Consider the following 14,847-nt stretch of genomic DNA (forward strand, 5'->3'; position numbering starts at 1 on the left):
TACAAACAGTACCCTAAGGGTTAAAAAGAATATTAAGGGTTGCTTTTCTAGTACTTTGTGAAGCCCCTCCTGAGGGGGCTTGGGGCTGATTCTGTAGCTCTCCTAAAATCCTTTTCCCCTTATCTTGAAATACCATAAAACTTCTCATCAATGTAAGACCAAAAGAATTATTTTTTTTCTTCCTTATCCTGCATCCCCCTGTCCTTATCTTGTCAACCATCTTCCTTGTCCTGTGTCATAAAATTCCTCCTTATCTTGTAAGCAATCTTCGTCCTGTTCATCCTTATCTTGTCCCTAACCTTCAACCCCCATAAAAACCCTAAAATTACATCATTCTGCAACCCCTATATATGCCTGATTGTCTCAAAAACAGACCTTTCATTAGCTTCTTGCTAACAAGGACCCTGTAGCTTTCATGTAATAAAGTTCCCATGGGCTACAGAGAACATCTAAGAGAATTCTTTCATACTTGAACTCCTCTCCTGAATCTGACTTCAACAGTAAGGGAATGAAGCATGATCTTATTAGAATCCTGGACTCAGTTGTGAACTTTTGCACTTACTATGTGCCAAGGGGCAGAAAGAGGAGAATACAAAAGCCCCTGACCTTAAGAAATTTATATCCTTTTCTTCAGGAGTGGGGAAGGCAAATAGGGTTAAGTGACCTGCCTAGGGTCACACAGCTTGTATGTGTGCTGAGGCCAGATTCAAACTCATGTCCTCCTGATTCCAGGGCTGGGGCTCTATCCATTGTGCCACCTAGTTGCCCCATAGTCTAATAGAAGGAGACCACATAGATAGAGGTGAGAGGCCTGGGTATCTTAATAGTGCTTTGGACGATTCAGGAAAACTTCAGTGAGTAGAACCATAAGGGAATAACTTAACATGCCCCTTCAAATAGTAATGTCAATATTTGTTCAATTAAGGTTCCAGAACTGGAAACAAAGGGCATAGGAAGCAATTAGAGGAAAAGGAAGACAATAGGGTATCAGATGAAAAGATGACTGGAGTCTGCTAAAAGTAGTGGTTTTATGTGAGGCACTACCAATCTTACACGCAGGGCCTCTGGGCAGACATTCCAGACTAGAAAGGGTTAAGTCTTTCTAGATTTGGTGCCTCATCCTAATAGCAGAGGGGTCAAGAAGGAGAATTTGTAAGAGTTATCACTAATTTTGGGGGTAGCTAGGTGGCATAGTGGATAGAGCTCAGGCCCTGAAGTCAAGAGGACCTGAATTCAAATTCAGCCTCAGACACTTATTAGCTGTGTGACCCTCCGCCAAGTCACCTAACCCTGCTTGCCTCAGTTTCCTCATCCGTAAAATGAAATGACAAACTATTTCACTATCTTTGTCAAGAAAATCCTAAATAGGATTACAGAAAGTCAGACATAGAGCACCGGCCCTGAAGTCAGGAGGACCTGAGTTTAAATCTGGCCCTAGAAACATAATATTTCCTAGCTATGTGGCTTTGGGCAAGTCACTTCACCCCAATTGCCTCACTGAAAAAAAAAAAAGTCAGACACAACTGGAACGACACAATAAATCACTATTATTTATTTATTTTTGGCAGGTAGGTGGTGCAGTAGACAAAGCTCCAGTCCTGGAGTCAAGAAGACCTGAATTCAAATTGGACCAAAGTCACTTCCTAGCTGTCTGACCTTGGTCAAGTCACTTAACCTCTGTTTTGCCTCAGTTTCCTCTACTATAAAATGAGGATGATAATAGCACCTGTTCCTAGGGTTGCTATGAAGATCCATTCAATTCAATAAACATTTATTGAACATCTACTATGTGCCAGGCACTGTGCTACGTGCTAATGATACAAAGAAGAAAAAGGAAGACAGTCCTTGCCTTTAATGAGTTTCTAATCAATGGATGAAGACATCCCTATGTTGAAAAGGGAAGAGGGTGTGATGTTTCTGCGGGGGACCAAATGAGATAGTATTTGTGCATAGCATCTGACACATAGTGGGTGTTACATAAATGCTAGTTATTATTGTTATTTGAACTGGAGCTGTGATTTGTTTGCTATTAGGAACTCTGGGGAATGAACCCTTCTTTTTTTTTTTTTTTTGCTTTTTTTTTTTGGTGAGGCAATGGGGGTTAAGTGACTTGCTCAGAGTCACACAACTAGTAAGTGTCAAGTGTCTGAGGTCGGCTTTGAACTCAGGTCCTCCTGACTCCAAGGCCGGAGCTCTATCTACTGCACCACCTAGCTGCCCCCCGGGAATGAACCCCTTTTACCAATACAAGCTGGAACTTGCTCTGCAATTTATAGTCGTTAAAATTATAGTCTTAAAATTTTAGTCTTAAAAAGTCACCTAGGTAAAAAAATAAGTGACTTGTCCAGACTCACACAGTCAGGGTCTGTAAAGGGTGGGACTTTAACCAAGATTTTACTGACTTCAGGCTAGCTGGCTAGCTATTCGCTACATCATACTGTCTCTGCATTTTTAATATCTATTCATTAACCCTAAAAACTCAGTAGTACCATATGAATGCTTCTGCCGGTCAGGATTGTGATTCTGGGGTCCAGAACACCCAGGATCAGTAAGAAGAAACATTTGTAGGCCCCAATCCTGAAGGTATCATTCTTCAGCACTGACATTTTGACTAGGGGTTTCATGATGGACAGCACTCTTCCTCATCTTATTCTTCCTCCTTTTCTTCCTCCTTCTTCCTTCTCATCTTTTTCTAATCATTGTTTACCTTTTATACAGTAACTTGATGTGAAAGATAAAAATCTGAGTTACTTTCAAAAAGTAACTTTAAAATAAATACTTAATTAGGTTTTATTACGGTTACTAATACATTAGCAACCCATCTAGGACTGTAATCCTAAGGATCTGAATCTTGGGCCAAAACAAAATGAGAGGGAAAAGGAAGGCAAGTAAGAAGAAAGAAGAGGTAAAGATAGAAGGGGTAAAGAAAGAATTTTCACTCTCAAAAAAAAAAAAAAAAAAGAAAAGGCAATAGAGAGCATTCCCCCTGGCTTCCTAAGAGCTGTTTTAATACTTATTACAGTAACAGGGAGTGGTGAGCTGGCTGAAAAAAAAAAGTTATTCCTCTATTGTGTGTCAGGGGACTGTCAACAGAGCCCTTGAGTCTGCAGAAAGCAGGAAGAAATTCTGAAATGGGAGGCTTAATGCAGCCAGAAGGCTTCTGAAGCCTGGGCTGGGCGGAACTAGTTGTCGTTGTGACAGTTGTTGCAGGTTTCTTCCTTTTTTAAGCAAGCTTTTGGGACTTTAGTAAAGACAGTAGCCAGGACAGCTGGACAGCTGCAGAGATTTAAAGGTCTTGAACTCTGGTTTTCCATTTTCTCCGACAAAAGAAGCTTTTGTTATCGAGGGGTTCAAATTACAAGGAATATTGAAAGATGGTTTCATTAGAGGCCATATCATTTTAAAACATTAAAGACAATAACCAGGACTAGGTAACCCTGAATTTAATTTAATTATAAATGTTAGGTTCTACTATGAGATCAAGTACAACTCATTAAAATATCCAAGAGGCACTTAAAAAAAAAAGCCTATCAAATTACTACAATATACTCAAAGACTCAAACTCCAAATTAAAGTCACGTAAAAGGACAAATTCAAGGCATATCTAAACCAGAAATATTGCCCCTGACCATTCAAGCAGGAAAAGGATTTGCACCTGTGATTATCCAAAAACTCTCTTTGGTTTTTAGGGGCCAAGCCTCATTTGGACCTTTATTCTAAAATGTGCCTCTCCAATTCCCCTTTCATGGAAACTTCTGTGCGTCGGGATTCCAAAGCTGTGGCTTCCCCTGGCCCATCCTTGGTGCCTCCCTGCTTGGGACATCAGAGATGTGGAACCAATCAGACGTCTCAGAGCAAGGATTTGCCCACCCCTTACAAAACCCAAGACTCTTGACCTTATCATTCAGCTGACCTGGTAAGAAGATATTGGGGAGCTCCCCAAGTGCGGAGATGGGACCTCAAGTAGTTCCTACATCCACTGGAAGGATCAAAGGAGGTGTGATGAAACTGTATGTGCCTTTGCTGAGGGCAGTTTCTCCCCCCTCTAGGCACTAAACCCCTCCCTTCTTCTTGCCAGAGCTGCAAGACCATGATGCCTGAGGTCCCACAACACCTGAATTGTTTCCTCATTTGTTGCCTACATTACAGACCTCGGGTGAGGTATTTACAATAAAAAGCTATTATACTATAGGTTACTAGTCTGCCCAATTCTTTTGTTAAGCCTCCTATAGAGTGCTACAGCAGACTGGGTCAGCACCTAACATAATTTCAAAGCAATCCCAGACATTTTCAAAGAAACCTGGCAAGAATCACTTGACTCGATACAGAGTAAAGTGAACAAAAGCAGGAAATAAAAACTGTGCCATAATTAACATTGTGAAAACAGAGAGATGCTAGGCTAGTGCTTGCCCACATTTGGACATGTAAAGCAAACTGTGAGCTATCTACCTCATGTCACAGCTATTTAAGGTTGACTGGTGATTCAATGTTCCCTCCATCTGTACCAGCCCGTGGAATATGTTCGTGTCACATCATCTTTCAATGGCTTCCTTAGTTTAATAACTTGAAGCCTGGGAGTGGATCTCTCAAATGACTGATTTGTCCACACCACACCCAGCGCAAATAAACTGCAGCTTGGCAAGAGGATGGGAGGCAGGCAAGCAGAGAGTAGGGAAGAAAGTAGTTTCTCTATGAAAGAGGAACACAACACAACTCCAACAAAGGTGATTTTGTCTCTGGAGAAGGAAGCTGGACCTCAGGAGGTCAATGTGCCCATCTCCTGATGCACAAAGATGTCTCAGATTTCAAGAATTTGATGATGTGGCCAGAGAGGGCTCATCTTCTAGTCATAGAGGTCAGCAAACTATGGCCAGGAAGCCAAATTGGGCCAACTGCCTGTTTTTTGTAAGACCTGTGAACTAAGAATAGTTTTTATATTTATAAAAAAGATATTATTGTTTTCTAATGTAAAAAAAAAAAAAACCATTCTTAGCTTGCAGGTCATACAAAAAAACAGGCTTCCAGGTGGGATTTGGCCCACTGGGCTTAGTTTGAAAACCCCTGGTACAAAGCTGGCGTCTCAGAGTCAGGAAGACCTGAGTTTGAGTCCTGACTCAAGATTTAGCTTGTGCAGGCAAGGTACTTACTTAATCTTTTCGTTCCCCCAGGCAACTCTCTGACACTATAAATTACAACTCAATTACTTTTCTTCATTGGTAGAGGAAGTTTCTTCCCCTTGGGACTGCCCCATACCTATGAAATCACTGGACCTGACCAAAAAAAATGTGCCCAACTGAAGCCCATTAAAATACCATTCACCACCATATTTCAAGTACTGTAGGATAGTGCACTATGAGTCTGGGAGCTCCATTAGGGACAGGAATTGGACTTGTGATTTCATTGGCATAAGGGACACCTAGATGAGAAAGCTCCATATGCCAGTGACAGTTGGTGCCTCCTCAGCAACCTTCAGTTTAGAGGGTTACCTAGATCACTGAGAGAAGTCAACTAACTTGCCCATGGGTCAGAGGTGGGATTTGAACCCATCTTTCTATCTAGGGTGGCTCTCATGTTGCTTGCTACTGAATTTCCATGATCTTAGTAGAAATATTCTTGAGCAATGAACTCCAGCTCCCAAAGATTATTTCCTGTCGTCACCTTTGGTTGATGGTAGGTAAAAGAGAATTGTGATTGTGATAGACCCTCCGTTAGGGACCCAGGGGCACCACGCCCCGGGCCCTCTGGCTCAGCTTCCCCTAAGGGCTGTTGCAACATCCTGGGTGAGATCCTCAAGCATACATCCTGTAGGGTAGGGTGCAACATCCTGTTCTGTAAATAACCTGATCTGTCTTCCCGGCACCCCACTGGACCTTGTTATGTAACCTGACAGTATAAATATTTCAGATCAAACCCTCGGTGGCGCGGCCCCTGGGATGCACGCCTGGGGTCCGTCGCCGGCCGGCTCAAATAAACACGCTCACAATTCATGTCAATCGGGTGTTGTGCTCTGATTTCTCTCGGTCGTCCAGTTCACTTGGAGGTTCCACCGAGATTGCCCTTTGGGCCAGCTGCTTCGGGGTTGCTGGAAGGCCGGGGTGGGACGTGTTCAGAGGGATGGCCACCGGGAAGATGTGCCCCGGCCCCGAACACTGACTTATCCCGCGCGAACCAGCCCACCCGTATTGGGACTTGTTCAGGGGATGGCCACCGGGAAGATGTGCCCCGGCCCCGAACACTGACTTATCCCGTGCGAACCAGCCCGCCCCGTATTCTTCCTCTAAATTTCTTAATTGGGCACCGAGCGCTCTGGTCTCAGTCTGATCTGTGAGTACTCAACGGAAGTAAGTGGCCTGGCTGGACGCAGATGTAACGCCCTTACTGACCTCCGCGGGACGCCGTGTGAGAGCCCTGATTATCTGTAGTCTGGCGTCGCATGTTAATGTCTGGAGTGTTGTCTTAACTGTTTATGTCTGTCTTATACGTTTTATCCGTCTGTGATTGTCCTAATTGTTCGCCTCTTTCCGTTCGTGATGGGCCAGGGGCCGTCAAGCCCCACACTGGGGACCCCTCTCTCAATCGTCCTACAGAATTTCAAACAGTTTCGGCGTATTGCCGAGGGATATGGGTTTCAGGTTACCAAAGGAAATTTGTCCACTTTTTGTCAACAAGAATGGCCTACATTTGGGGTTGGGTGGCCCCCGGGGGGAACGTTTGACGTGACCATTACTGGGAGGGTCAGGAAGATTGTTTATGGGACCCCTGGCCATCCCGATCAGATCCCATATATAACTGCATGGATAGATTTTAAACCCCCATCAAAGCCACTCCGGGTTCAAGCTTTGTCCAAAGTTGGGGTGCACTCGGGGCCAACATCCGGCCAAAAGGTTCCCGGGACTACGCAAATAGAAGCCAAGGTCTTACCCCCTTCCGATTCAGATCCCCTGGACCCGGCTGAGTCTCGACCCCCACCATATTCTGTCCAGGGGTCGAGCCACCCGTCGGCCCCACCTCGGACAAGTCCTCCTCATACTCGAACAGGGGCGCCTTACAGCTCCTCCGGGTCCGGGTTTTCCCCCGACTCCACTGTATCTGCCTTTCCCCTGCGGCAGGTCCCCACGGCCCCCGGGGAGTCAGGGAGACCCTTCATGGTCTATGTCCCCTTTTCAACCAGTGACTTATACAATTGGAAACAACAGAATCCGTCCTTTTCGGACAAGCCCCAAAGTCTGATTTCCCCTTTTGGAGACAGTCTTCTATACACATCAGCCTACTTGGGATGACTGTCAGTAGCTCCTGCGGGTTCTTTTCACCACTGAGGAGCGTGATAAGATCATATTGGAAGCCAGGAAGGGGGTTATGGACCCCGACGGCCGTCCATCAACTGATCCGGGCCGCCGGAATCATGTTTTTCCCAAAAGTCGCCCTGGCTGGGACCCAAATTCTGACCGGGGGCGAGAGGCTTTGGACAGGTATCACCAGTTACTGTTACGGGGGTTGAGGGCAGCAGCGCGGAAACCCACAAATATGTCTAAGGTTAGTGAGATTAGGCAAGAGAAAAGTGAATCTCCAGCTGCTTATTTGGAAAGATTGTATGAGGCCTACCGCACTTATACCCCCATTGACCCAGAGGATCCTAACAACCGGAGAGCAGTGGTGATAGACTTTGTGTCTAATTCGGCTCCTGACATTCGGCGAAAACTGCAAAAATTGGATGGATTCGAGGGATTCACTCTGCAGTCCGGACAAAGGCTGCTCTCGCGGGAACGTGTGTCAGCTATCCTGGGCATGCCGGCCCCAGCAACCCACTGCGGGCTCCGTGAATTTTTGGGAATGGCCGGGTACTGCCGACTGTGGATCTTAGGATTTGCGGAAATCGCTAAACCACTGTATGAGGCACTGTCGGGTGAGCCTGCCAAGTTCCTGTGGGGACCAAGGCAGGAGGAGGCTTTTAACAAACTGCGCAGAGCGTTAGCTAGTACCCCCGCTCTTGCCCTGCCGGACCTGAATAAGCCGTTCCGCCTCTATGTCTCAGAATCTCAGGCAGTGGCCAAGGGAGTGCTAACCCAGCCTTTGGGGCCTTGGAATCGCCCAGTGGCCTATCTTTCCAAGCAGCTTGACTCGGTCGCTGCTGGGTGGCCTACATGTCTTCGAACCGTCGCGGCTGTCGCGACCCTGGTCAGGGAGGCAACAAAGCTGACCTTCGGCCAGCCCCTTGAGATTTCTGCATCTCACCACCTGGAGCAGTTGCTGCACACCCCTCCCACTCGGTGGATCTCTAATTCTCGTCTGACTCACTACCAGTCCCTCCTGTTAGATCCAACCTGCATAACCTTCTCTGCGCCCGTGACCTTGAACCCCGCTACGCTGCTTCCCAACTCCCCGCCGGCATCACCTCTGCATGATTGCCTGAACATTCTTGACGCCATCCACACCTCCCGCCCCGGCCTTACCGATGCACCTATGACCAGTCCTGACATGATCCTCTTCACAGATGGCAGCAGCTTTGTGGAGGATGGGATTCGGAGGGCCGGGGCCGCAGTGGTGACCCTGACCGAGACCCTCTGGGACACAGCCCTGCCGCCTGGTTCTTCTGCCCAGCGGGCAGAGCTGGTTGCCTTGACGCAGGCACTCCGGCTCGCGAAGGGCAAGAGAGTCAATATCTACACTGACAGCAGGTATGCATTCGTGACTGTCCATGTTCACGGATTCGTGTACCAGCAGCGCGGCCTGCTAACCTCAGCAGGAAAGGAGATCAGGAATAAGAGGCAGATTCAGGATCTCCTGGATACTGTCTGGCTTCCCAAAGAGGTGGCAGTCATCCATGTCCCAGCTCACACCCGTGGGACGGACCCCCAGTCGCAGGGTAATGCAGCTGCAGATAGAGCCTCCCGTGCGGCCGCAAGGAGGGCACCTCTCCCCGCCTTCGCTGTCCAGACGGAAGACTTATTGCCCGCACAACCTTCTTACCAGTCCGGCGATCCGGATGGCGTGCCTGAAAAGGGGGGATGGAGAAGACACCCAAACGGTCTGTTAATCCTGCTCAAAGCCCTCCTGCCCCCTCTATTGATGACCCTCCATAACCTCACCCATTTAGGCGGAACCAGGCTCTACGACCTGGTGAGTAGGCATTTCTACAGCCCAGGGATGAAACAGACAGCTGAGGAGGCGGCCAGGAGATGCATCACATGTGCAAAGATCAACCCCTGGCCGGCGACGAGAGTGCCGGCTGATAGACCGCGGGGGACCTTCCGCGGGAATCACTGGGAAGTTGATTTCACCGATATGGGACCTGGACGGGGGGGTACCGATTCCTCCTTGTATTCATAGACATGTTCTCCGGGTGGCCAGAAGCGTTCCCAGTAAAAGCCGAAACCGCCACGGTAGTTGCAAAAAAACTGTTCTTTGAAATCATTCCCAGATTCGGCTTGCCAGCTTCGATAGGGTCCGACAATGGGCCGTCATTCGTATCTGCAACAATTCAGAATTTATCCAAGATGCTGGGACTGAAGTGGAAGCTACATTGTGCGTACCGGCCTCAGAGTTCAGGGCAAGTAGAAAGGATGAATAGGACTTTGAAGGAGCACATTGCTAAGCTCAAACTGGAAACTGGCGATAACTGGGTTAGCCTCCTCCCTTTCGCTCTCCTTCGGGTTAGGTGCACTCCTATCTCTTCCACTCTCTCTCTCTCCCCGTATGAGATTCTTTATGGGGCGCCCCCACCTGTCCTACCGAGGGTAACGGGGGCAACCCCAGCCCCGGATTTTACTAACCCCACTCTTCTTAAGTCCTTTCAGGCACTCCGGGAGGTCCAAGACGCGGTACGATTGGTCCTAAAGGCTGCGGGGAGAAGTTCGGATCCTGCTGCTACCTCGGGGGGCCTTGACACCTGGAGACTGGGTCCTCACCCGCAAACTGCCTGCTGGATCGGCTCTGGAACCGCAGTAGACTGGACCCTACCAAGTGATCCTCTGCAACCCATCGGCCGTGAAAGTTGCGGGTAGAAAGGCTTGGATACATCGGTCACATGTCAAGAAGACTCTGGCGCCTGAACCCGCGAAATGGAAAGCAGAGGCGGTGTCGGATCTAAGGCTCCGGCTCTCCAAAACTTGATTCTTTCGCTTCTCCTGTTTGCTTATAAGGAATATCCCGCAGTCTGTAACCCCTACCGCAACACGCCACATAGGTGGATTCTATCCCGCACCAATGATGGCACCATCATACAGACCTTAACTTGCTATGGCCCGCCTACCTTCAGGTTTGACCTCTGTGCCCTCTTAGGATCGGGATGGAATAGAGATAGGCACCTGCAGGACCCTGTGACGGGGGGGGGGGGCACTGCCCTACTATTCCCATACCAGCCACCCAACATGGAGCAGGACAAGGTGAATATAATATCAGGGACATCCAGTTTTATGCCTGTGCTGCTACCGGAAGCCCCTCTTGCCGTGGAGGCAGCAGTTTCCACTGCGCAGAGTGGGGGTGTGAGACAGTGGCAGACTGGATTCCTGGGGGTGGAAAAGACCCGCTCATCACTTTGGAAAGACAGTCACCTCTCCCGTATTCCTGCTGGCCTGGAAAATGCAACCCCATGATCTTAACGGTCAAACAGTACACAGATGACTCATGGAATCTTGGGCATTCATGGGGGTTGAGGTTGTATATGACTGGATGGGACAACGGTGTCCTTTTCACAATACAAAAGGTCGCCCTACCCGTTCAGCCCCTTCCCATAGGCCCCAACCCTGTCCTCAACCCACGGGCCAAGATAGACCTGATTCCATCTGCTGAGCCCACGGCTACACCAGGGTTGGCGACTCTGGAAACACCCGGTGCCCCTGGGGCCTCCATACTTGACACCCTTACTGCGGTCCATGCATTCTTGAATTCCTCCGACCCCAATGTCACTACCGCCTGCTGACTGTGCCTAAACCCGGCTCCCCCATACTTTGTGGGGGTCGCTTTGGAGTTAAACAGTTCATTTCTGGGGAACTTGTCCATGCAGAACCTCTCCCCCACAGCAATCCCCGCCTGCTGTAACCCAAATGGGCCTAAATTGATGTTGGATGACGTCCAGGGCACAGGGACGTGCTTGCTTGGACCTGACTACCCGTTGAGAGCTTCCCCATTTAATTCAACCTGCACTTCTGTTATCTTAGTCACACCCTCGTCCAATAGGTCCGGCTTCCTGATAACCACCCCACCCGAGACTTGGTTCGCCTGCACTCTGGGCCTCACCACCTGTATACAGGATCTCCATTTCCTCAGCCCCACTGAGATCTGTGTGATAGTTAGGGTGTTCCCACAGGTGTATGTGTATTCCGAGGAGGGGGCCACCGAACACTTTGGCCTACCCAGCTCCAGAAGGGCAGCCCCTATCTTAGTGCCCTTGCTGGTGGGGCTCGGGGTGGCCGGGTCTGCAGCCGTGGGAACAACCGCCCTAGTGCAGGGGAAGGCAGATTATGCGGTCCTCAGTACCCAGGTGGATAAGGACCTACGAGCTCTGGAGGGACTAGTCTCCCACCTGGAGACTTCCCTGGATTCCCTAGCAGAGGTGGTGCTTCAGAACCACCGCGCCCTTGACCTGTTATTCCTGAAACAGGGGGCGGTTGTGTATGGCCCTGGGAGAGACCTGTTGTTTCTATACCAATCGTTCAGGTGTCATCCGGGAATCCCTGCAGGCATTAAGGCAGCAGTTAGATGATAGGGACCGAGCCCGAGCCCGCGGCTCCTCCTGGTACCAGAACTTGTATAACTGGTCCCCCTGGCTCACCACTCTACTCTCTGCTGTAATGGGCCCCTTGGTTCTTCTCCTCCTAGGATTATTGGTCGCCCCTTGCATCATGAATTGTCTCTCCCGCTACATCCAGCAGCGTATACAGTCTCTGAAACTGTTCGTCCTACGCAAATCCTATACACCCCTCGGTTCGGATGAGTCAGCGCCCCTGGACTCTGTTGAGTCCTCTGTATAACTTGCTCTTGAAAAGGGGGGAATGTGATAGACCCTCCGTTAGGGACCCAGGGGCACCACGCCCCGGGCCCTCTGGCTCAGCTTCCCCTAACGGCTGTTGCAACATCCTGAGTGAGATCCTCAAGCATACATCTTGTAGGGTGGGGTGCAACATCCTGTTCTGTAAATAACCTGATCTGTCTTCCCAGCACCCCACCGGACCCTGTTATGTAACCTGACAGTATAAATATTTCAGATCAAACCCTCGGTGGCGCGGCCCCTGGGATGCACGCCTGGGGTCCGTCGCCGGCCGGCTCAAATAAACGCACTCACAATTCATGTCAATCGGGTGCTGTGCTCTGATTTCTCTTGGTCGTCCAGTTCACTATGACCAATGCTGGTTTCCCAGAAAAAAAAAAACTCAGCAATAAATGAGTAGGGCAAAGTCGATTTCTTAATCTCATTCTGTAACCTGAGACCCACTCACATTCTTACTGCATTCAGATGCCTGGTCTGCTTAATTTCCACCCCCAAGTGCTATCTTTTCCCATGCAGAAACTACTGGGGGTCTTAGGATTGAGCCTATAAGATGTCTCACATCTGCTAGGTTTTTGTCATCACTGTCTTCAAATGTTTCACTGAAATTAGCATTAAGAGCCAAGAGTCACTCAATTTTGCTGCCTGGACACCGGCTGGGGGAGCTGAGTGTTACCTCAGTTCTCATACTCCCTCAGTAGAGTTTCTCCTGAGGGGGCAATCCAGCACTTTATGGCCTAAGACACACCTTCCAACCCCCACTCACTTGTGATGGGGTAGGTTCTCTCAAACAATTTCTTTCAGCATCAACTTGATCCCTCAAACCAAACACTCATTCTCCATCTTCCACACATTCAAACTCCACTCTTTTTTAAAAACTTATTTTATTTTCAATTCATGGAACAAAACAAGCACTTCCATAATACAGTACACTAAAAGGATGATTTTTTTAAAAGGTTTGTGTATTTAACACATGGATGATTGCACATGAAACTGCAAATCTATTATGTCCAACTTGCTATTCCCTCCAAATATACAACAGAATTACATAAATTTCTTTTTTTTCTTCCCTCCTTCCCCCCAGAGATGGCTACCATTAGACACAAATAGGTATATAAATGTAAAATTATTTTATACATACTTTTATTTATCAGTTCTTTCTCTGGATACAAATAGCATCTTTCTTCATATATCCTTTATTTTTAATTTGTGTATTTATAATAGTCAAAATTACTTAGTATCTCGAAGACATACTAAAACAATACTGCTGTTACTATATACAATGTTCTCCTGGTTCTGCTCACTTTGCTCTTCATCATTTCATGCAAGTCTTTCTAAAATTATTGAGCTCATCATTTCTTATAGCACAATAGTATTCCATCACAACCATACACCACAACTTGGTTAGCCATTTCCCAATTGATGGGGATCCCTGCAATTTCCTGTTCTTCGCCATCACAAAGAGTGTATAATAATATCCCATAATAAACATCCCATTCACATTCAAAGTTATAATTTCTATTTATGAATTTTCCTCTATCTTTATTTTTACCCACTATTTTCTTTCTCAGTCTCTCTTTTTACCCTCTCCCTGTTACCTTAACTTCTCTCATCCCCCTTTCACCCTCCACTTCACCCACCCCTCCACAAATCCCCCACCATTCCATCCCTCATTCTCCAATCTCAATCCACACACCCATCCTCTCCTCCTACCCTCCCAAATTCCAATCCACACACCCCTTTAAAAGTCCCTCCCCAACCTTGTCCCCCAGTTTTCTCACTTCTCTACATGTTCAGAAGATTTCTGCACTCTTCCAGATGTACACGTTTCCTCTTCAACCCAGATGAGAGTAAGTTTTCAACATTAATAGCTCTCTACCCCCACCTGTTTCCTCTGTATTAGTTTTTCCTTTCTCATCCCATTTTTATAATATAACTGCTCTCTTTTACCTTTTCCCACTCAATCTTGTTTTTCAGAATCACCCTATCATACACAACTCAGCCCCAACCTTTCCTTCAAACTGCCTTAGCAAGATGACAGTTTGGCATTCTGGGAAGATGGCAGAATGGGTCAGAAATTCCCAGGTTCTCCAGACTTCCTCCACAGACAGACAGAAAATCACCACAAAATGAACATAGAGCAGCAAAAATAAAGGTGTAAAGCAGTTACCCTCCTAGGACATCTTGAGAGGACCTCAGAGAGGACTTTAGGGGCTGAGGTTTAGTCTGAGTGAAGTGTAGACAATTCCAGGCCCACTCCAACCATTGGCCCTCAGGGAAGCAGACTGGGCCTAGGGAAACAACTTTCACATCATTCACCACATCAAGAAATTTCACCTCAGGCACTTTCAACTCACACACTTTTACTTCACAAGCTTTGAACAGCAGACCCTGAGTAAGTGAAGATTGAAAGACCCCCTGATGTTTTGGGAAGTCAGGTCTAAGGGTGCTGACCAGATGGGATCCCAACTGTGGCTGTGGGTGAGGAGGAGCAAACACTCCCGTTTGCGACATTGTTTCTGGGGCTTAGGTGAGGAAGAGAGGAGTCCGGAAGGTTGAGCCCCAGGATAGAATTCAGAAAACAATAGTCAAGAGGGCCTGAGGCCTAGGACAACATCACCCACATCAAGATTAAAACTTGATAATAATAACAATAATAAAACTGCTAAAAATAAAATAAGATTAATTTAAAAATGAAAAGGAGTATGCAAAGGAAAAAGAACCTGACCATTGATAGCTACTTTAATGTAAAAGAAGATTTGGATTTATATTCAGAGGAAGATGATGAGGTTTAAAAAAAAAAAGCCATTCCTGCCCTGAAGAGTAATGTCAAGTGGTCACGAGCCCAAAAAAAATCTTGGAAG

This window comes from Vombatus ursinus, unplaced genomic scaffold (assembly GCF_900497805.2).
Source record: "Vombatus ursinus unplaced genomic scaffold, bare-nosed wombat genome assembly UNPS02010320.1, whole genome shotgun sequence".
NCBI lineage: Eukaryota > Metazoa > Chordata > Mammalia > Diprotodontia > Vombatidae > Vombatus > Vombatus ursinus.